Raw genomic sequence first — 7,978 nt, 5'->3', positions numbered from 1 at the left:
TCGGCCTCCTGATTGGTGCCGCGGGGCACATGCTGCAACTCCAACCCCCAGAATTGCTTCTCCATCTTGCGGACTTCTGCAAGGTAGGCTTCCATGTGCTCATCCTTCGGCTCGTACACCTTATTGGAGAAGTTGACAAGGAGCTGCGAATCGCCCTTGATGGTGAGGCGTTTCACTCCCAGGGCAGCCGCGGCCTTCAAGCCAGCTATTAAACCTTCGTACTCTGCTATGTTGTTGGAGACCTTTTCGCCTTTCTGGAAACAGAGTTGCACGGCGTAATAGAGCTTGTCCTGTGTGGGTGATATAAGCACCGCCCCAGCTCCAGCGCCATGTCTGGAGAATGCCCCGTCGAAGTACATGACCCAGCCTTCTGGTGCCTCGCTTCCCGGGGATAGGGACCGATCCTCATCGGCCTTGAGTCCTGGCGCCTCCGTCCACTCTGCCACAAAATCTGCCAACGCAGCTCCCTTGATGACTCTGGTCGTGCTGAATTCGAGCTGAAACGCTTGCAGCTCTATGTTCCACTCAGCGACCCTTCCAGCTGAATTAGGGCTCCTGAGCACTCTCTCCAGGGGGTACGACGAGATGACCCTAATGGGGTGACCCTGAAAATAGTGCTGCAGCTTGCGCGAAGCCACCAGTAGCGTGAGGAGGAGTTTCTAAGGCATAGGGTACCGTGCCCTTGCATCCCGTAGCACCGTGCTGACGAAGTACACTGGGTGCTCAACGAGGCGGGGTGCGTTGGTGCTGGTGGCTCCTTCCGGAGACCGCGGCGCCTCTTGAGGCAACGAGGCCTCCTGAGACTGGCCGTTCGGAAGGGGGGCTTCTTTCGCCTCTGGTGCGTTCTTCTGTGGCGGCTGATCCTCCTCAGCTGCGGTGGTGGTTTCTGTAGGCCTTCCTTGTTCCTGTTCTGCCTTGTCCTGGGCTGCTGCCGTGGCTTTGACTCGGTGCTCCTCTCTGACTGCCACCAGGGCTGCGCTGGCGGAGTAAGGAGTGGCGGCGAGATAAAATACCAGGGGCTCCTGGGGGCGCGGTGCCACCATAACCGGTGGGCTGGTCAGGTATCTCTTGAGATCCTGGAACGCCCTGTCGGCCTCTTCAGTCCACTCGAAGGGCCCCTTTTTCTTCATTAGCTGGAAGAAGGGCAGGGCTCGCTCTCCTAACTTGGAGATGAAGCGCCCTAGTGCGGTCACGCGCCCCGTGAGCTTTTGCATTTCTCTGAGGGTCTTTGGCGGGCTCATGTCTTCCACCGCCTTGACCTTCTCTGGGTTAGCCTCGATGCCCCGATGAGACACGAGGAAACCCAAGAGCTTGCCCGAGGGGACTCCGAACACACACTTCTCTGGGTTGAGCCGTAGGTTCACTGCGTTGAGGCTCGCGAAGGTTTCCTCTAGATCATGTATCAAGGTCCCGGCCTCCCAAGATTTTACTACGATGTCATCGACGTAAGCTTCAACATTCTTCCCGAGCTGCGGGCCCAGGGCGATGTGCATCAGCCGCTGGAAGGTCGCCCCTGTGTTACGCAGCCCAAATGGCATGCACGTGTAGCAGTATACCCCACACGGGGTCAGGAAGGCCGTCTTCTCGACGTCTTCTACCGCCATCTTAATCTGGTGATACCCAGAGAAGGCATCCAGGAAGCATAACAGGTCGCATTCCGCAGTGCAATCGACGATCTGGTCAATGCGGGGGAGCGGGAACGGATCTTGCGGGCATGCTTTGTTGAGGTTGGTGAAGTCGACACACATACGCTCCTTCCCTTCCTTCTTTGGCACAACGATAGGGTTGGCCAACTAATCTGGGTATCGGACCTCGCAGATGACCCCAGCGGCCTCTAATTTGCGGGTCTCCTGGACGATGAAGGCCTGCTTTTCAGTGGATTGCCGCCTGGCCTTCTGCTTCACTGGGCACACGTTGGGGCACACGTTGAGGTGGTGCTCGATTACACTTCTGGGGATCCCTGCCAACTGGTCCGGCTCCCAAGCGAACACCTTCTTGTTTGCGCACAGGAACCTGACCAGGGCCTCCTCCTGCTCGGGTTTGAGGTGGGCGCCTATGGTAAAGGTGGCGTTGGTGGACCCGTCCTCATCGACGGGTATCTGCTTGGTTTCCGCCTTGTCTTGGGTGAACAACTGTTTCTTCTTGGCGGGAGCAGCCCCCTTGGCCTCGGGGGTCTCCAAGTCGGCGTGCTGTGCCGACGCCGCCGTCTTGAAGGCGAGTTTGAGCGCCCGCAGCGCGTCCCTGGTGTCCCCGTGCACAGTGAGGATACCGTTGCTCCCGGGCATCTTCATGAGGTTGTACGCCGGGTGCGTCGCGGCCATAAATTGGGCTAGCGCTGGGTAGCCAAGGATGGCGTTGTAGGGGAGGCCGATGGGGGCGATGTCGAAGTCGACCAGCTCCGTGCGGAAGTTGTCGTAGGTGCCGAAGGTCACTGGGAGCTGGATCTGCCCCAAGGAACTAGACGGCTTGCCCCCGACGCCTAAGAAGGGCCGGCTTGGTCGCAGCCGTTCCAGAGGTATGCGGAGGAGGCTGAAGGCCTTGACCGAGAGCACGCTGAGGCCCGCGCCGCCGTCAACGAGGGTCCTGGTGACGGCCACCTGGCAGATGGTGGGGGTGCACAACATGGGGAGTGCGCCCGAGCTGGCCGAGTTGGAGGGGTGGTCCTCCGAACTGAAGGTCAGGCCGAACTCGGGCGCCGTCCGATCCGGGGGAGCCCCCTGCCACGTCGAAGTGGCGCTGACCCGGCGGATGAACGGCTTGACGTGATGACTTGTGGGCGGCGCCTGCGAGCCGCCCAGGAGGGCCGCGACGACCGGGGGTGTTGGTGTAGCGCGGTGAGACGGCGCAGGAGAGCCCCCTGCGGTGCGGACGAGCTTGGCAACACGGTCGAGCCACTCTTCGTAGGCGTTGTCGACGGGGCGGTAGCGCATGAGCTCGTTTGCCGGGAGGAGCCCAGCTCGAGCCTCTAAGGGTGCGCGGGGCGCGCGGGATGAAGAACCAACCGGTGCGAGCGATGGAGTAGCGGTGTGGCCGCCTTGCCGCATGGACGGATGTTGGGATGGTGCTTGCCGCTCGCCCCCCGCCGGGCCGATGGCGGCGTTGACGGCGGGCGATGGGGAATGACGAGGACGGCCACCGACGGGCGCCGTCTGGGCGACACGAGAAGCGATGGCGGCCCGGCGCTCGGCGCGAGCCCGACGTGCTTCGGACATGGATGCGACGGTCGGGGGAGAGCGGGGTGGTGGACGACGAATTCCGGCGCACCCCTACCTGGCGCGCCAAATGTTGGATCTCGGGTTCCGACAGACCCTTAAGGTTCAAACACTGGGGTGCGCGCGGAGATTACGCCTTCTACCTCCCCGTCTTGCAAAGATCTAAAACTACTGAAAGAACTGCGCAAGAGACACAAGATTTATACTGGTTCGGGCCACCGTTGTGGTGTAATACCCTACTCCAGTGTGTGGTTGGTGGATTGCCTCCCGGGGCTGGTGATGATGAACAATACAAGGAAGAACAGCCTTGCGAGGGTCTGTTCCTGGCTGGGGCGATGAACTGCTAGGAGGAGTTCAGTCACCCTTCTCCCTCTCTCTCTCTCTTTCGCTCCCCTTTTCTACTTGAACCGAACCTCAAGACCCCCCTTTGCCGTGTGGGTGGCTGGTCCTATTTATAGAGGCCCTGGTCCTCTTCCCAAATATCGAGCGGGAAGGGAGCCAACAATGGCGGGCTAATTTGAAGGGGGACAGCAAGCATCAACTATCCTGACAAAAGCAGTCTTCGCCTGCGCAAAGCTCTGGTGATGACGCCGTCCTGGGCTCCATGGTGACCTCCGTCTCGTAGTCCTCCTGGTCTTGGTCTTGTTGCACCGAAATGGCAACCTTTGCCTGATGCCTCGGTACTCTGCGGCTGCGCTTGCCCCCTTTGCACCAAAGAGGAAAGAAGGACACTGCGCGCGTTGGCGCCCGCCTGGCGCCCTGAGTCGTCATGGCTTGCGTCACGGGCACCTCGCGAGGTACTCCGCCTTGATCTCTCCGCCTCCTCGCGAGCCAGCCTGACGAGGTCGCGCCTGAGGAAGTTCCGTGTCATCCGCCTCGCGAGGCTTGGCCCCTCGCGAGGGTCTTGGGTCTTGTGCTGATGAAGATGGGCCATGCTGGGCCTCCTTTGAGCCACGCCGCAGGCCGCAGGCAGGCAAGTCTGGGGACCCCCGTTCCCAGAACGCCGACACCAGTTACAAGGAGTGAGGCCCCTCACGTTTGAAGATTTAGCTTCAAAATCCACGGATATAGAAAATTTTATGCAGCTTGTCGCTCGTCGAACAAAAACAACGGTCAACAAGCCTACAGACAAAAGTGGTCAGTGTGAAAAATTGCCAATGAAACCCAAGTTTGCGCAAGCCATGGAGATAACGACGGTAAAACCTCGGTTTCAGCCAGAAGAGCACCTATAGGGAATCAAGGGAAGCGAGATGAACAGGTTGGTAGGAGGCCAACTCTTGGCGAACGGCAAAACAGGGAGTATTCTTTTCCTGTAGAAGAAATTGATGACCTTTTCACTGGTTTAAAGGAGTTGAGTCTAATATAACTTCCCAGGCGCAAAAGGCCAGAAGAAGCCTCAAAATTTAATGACCCAAATTTCTGTCACTACCATCGCATTTTGGGCCATACACTCAAAGATTGCTTTGTTGTGAAGAATATCATCCACAAAATGATCGATGAGGGGACTATTGATGCGGATCTCCTCAAAAGCATGACAAAGGGAAAGAAAAAGGCTTCAGCAAATGTCGCTGCCCTCGAGGATGAGGCGGTGAGTTATGCGTCTTCAAATATGAAGAGTGCTTATGATGATGCAGTACTAATTTCCAAATATGGATGTTCTCCTATGATAATTCCAGGCCTTGCCAAATTGCAAGATCAACATAAAGGAGAGGCTTACATTCCCTTCAGCAATGGTGTAGCCCAAGGTTGGGGGGCCACGGCGGTCAAAACGCCATGTACTATCCCCAGTGATGGAAGAAGCTCCTCCTCTGCGCTTCGCACCGAAGATATATCAGCACACCACGAAGCGCATGAGAATACCAAGTGAAGAATTAAATGTTCTCACTATTGGTTTGTTCGAGGATGATGGCGAGTCTCTATGCTTCCCTAACGAAGAACCATTAGAAGTTGATCAGGTTCATCTTAGATCAGGTCGTCAATTAGCAGACCCGCATCCTCCACCTAGAGAAGAACCAAAAAGCAAGGATGCAGTTCCAAATGATTCGACGGACCCTGCCTGTAGGGTGCCATTCAAGTATGATGTAATCACACATTTGAAGAAAATACCAGCTATGCTTTCTGTGTATGATGCTTTGTGTCTTTCATCTGATATGCGTAAAGCTCTTGTCGCGGCACTCACGTTTCCAGAAGACTACAGGGTAGAAGTATCTCAAACTGAGGTAGAAGAATCTGAAGTCCTAAATGTGACATTCACAGATGAGGATACGTTGTTAGGGCCCAAGAAGCAACCTCTTCTCATGTTTGGCGAAATTGATGTATTGCCGATAAATCGCATAATGATAGATGGTGGGTCAGCTATAAATCTGCTACCATTGCATACACTCAAAAAGATTGGATATTCCAAGGGAGATTTGAGCAAGTCTAACATAGTTATACATGGATTTAACCAATGAGGCTATGGGTACCATTTCGTTGGTTTTAAAATTGGACACACTATCCACATACGTGATGTTTCACGTGATTGATGCGGCCACATCATATAATGCATTGCTTGGACGCCCATGGTTACATGAGAATCAAGTTGTGCCATCCACTTCACATCAGTGTATCAAATATATAGATCGGATAGGCGATACAGTCAGAATATTTGCTGATAAGAAGCCATTCACAATAGCTAAATCTTTTTATGATGATGCAAAGTTCTACTTCGAGCCTATTGATAAGGTGCAAAAGCCAAAATGCTGGAAAATACCCGAGTCAAATGTTGTAGAAAAGGAGGTCGCAGAACCCTCGTCAAAGAAAAAGACCTACCAGTATATACCAAGCAACCAAAGGAAGAAGGGTGACCCAATATTTCGTGTCATAGACAAATCCCATGACATGAAAGGTACTAATTTCCCTACGCCTTTACCTCCTTTGGTACAATATAGAATAAAACAATCCCAAAAAGGGCCACGTCGTTCAAACGTTGGTGAAAATAAAAATAAAAATACAACACAAATATCTGTGTTTAACAAAGATGATGAATCTTTACCCATTTCTCTGTATGATAACAGGGTCTTGTACATGATGCAGCAAATGGGTTATGACATCGCCACTGGCCCGTCCCTATGTGATGGCCGGGGACAGCTAGCACCATTCCTAAAGGTGTTATCTCAAGAACAACTTGAAGCTTTGCACGAAGACCATGTTCTAAAAGAAATGAAGCATGGGTTAGGATATGAGGTTTGTATGGCTTCGGCTGACTATACGGACATGACGGAGGCATCTCCACAAATGGAGGATGGCAACCAATGCACTGTGGATGAGTTAGAAGAAATAAATATTGGTACGACTGATGATCCTCAACCATTTTTTATTAGCAAACATTTGTCCAAAGAAAATAAACTAAAATATTATGAGTTCCTGCGTGCAAATAGAGATGTATTCGCTTGGACTTATGAAGAAATGCCTGGGTTGGACCCAAATATAGCTGTCCATCGCCTTGCCGTGCGAGATGATGCCACACCAGTGAAGCAAGCTCAAAGAAAGTACCGGCCTGAAATACTTCCACAAATAGAAGCCGAGGTCGACAAACTCATAGTCGCATGGTTCATTAGAGAAGTCAAATACCCCATATGGGTCTCTAGTATTGTACCCGTTAAAAAGAAGAATGGTCAAACACGCATATGTGTAGATTTCAGGGATATGAATAAAGCATGTCCCAAAGATGATTTCCCAATACCCATCTCTGAAATACTAGTCGATGCTACTATGGGGCATGAAATATTGTCTTTCATGGATGGTTGTTCTGGCTATAATCAAATTAAAATGGCACCTGAAAATGAAGAGTTAACAGCATTCCACACACCTAAAGGCATATATTGTTATAAAGTAATGCCTTTCGGGTTAAAAAAGGCTGGGGTGACATATCAATGAGCAATGACAATCATCTTAGACGGGTTGTTATATGTGATTGTTGAATGCTATATAGACGACATAGTTGTGAAATCAAAGCATGGACAAGACCACTTGAAACACCTTGAAATGGTTTTTGAGCGTCTTAGGCAACATAATCTAAAAATGAACCCCATGAAGTGCACGTTCGGAGTTTCCTCTGGAAAATTTCTTGGTTTTGTGGTTACAAAAAATGGTATTCAGATCGATCCAAGTAAAATCAAGGCGATCGTTAAGATGCCACCACCCACTAACTTACATGAATTGAAGAGTTTCAAAGGCCACCTAGCACATATTAGGAGGTTTATCTCAAATTTATCTGGGAGATGCAAACCTTTCTCGCGACTTATGAAGAAAGTAGTCCCTTTTGAATGGGATCAAGCATGCCAAAACGCATTCCTAGAAATTAAGAAATATTTGATAAATCCTCTTGTTTTAGGCGCACCGATCAAAGACCGACCATTAATTCTCTATACTGCTACAATGCCTACTTCACTAGGTGCACTCCTAGCGTACAATAATGATGCAGGAAAGGAAATATCCCTGTATTATCTTAGCCGCACCTTGGTAGGGGCCGAGTGCAATTATCCATACATGGAAAAATATGTCTCGCACTGGTGTTCGCTGCACAAAAATTGCGACATTACATGTTAGAACACACTGTACATTTAGTCTCAAGAGCAGACCCACTCAGATATATCTTAAGTAAAATGGCACTCTCAGGGAGATTGGCTAAATGGGCGATGCTTTTGTCACAATTTGACATCACATATATACCGCAAAAGGCCGTAAAAGGCCAAGCTTTGGCTAACTTCCTTGCGGCGCATCCG

The sequence above is a fragment of the Triticum urartu genome, chromosome 3 (assembly GCF_003073215.2).
Source record: "Triticum urartu cultivar G1812 chromosome 3, Tu2.1, whole genome shotgun sequence".
Lineage (NCBI taxonomy): Eukaryota > Viridiplantae > Streptophyta > Magnoliopsida > Poales > Poaceae > Triticum > Triticum urartu.
Note: the sequence above shows the minus strand (reverse complement) of the source record.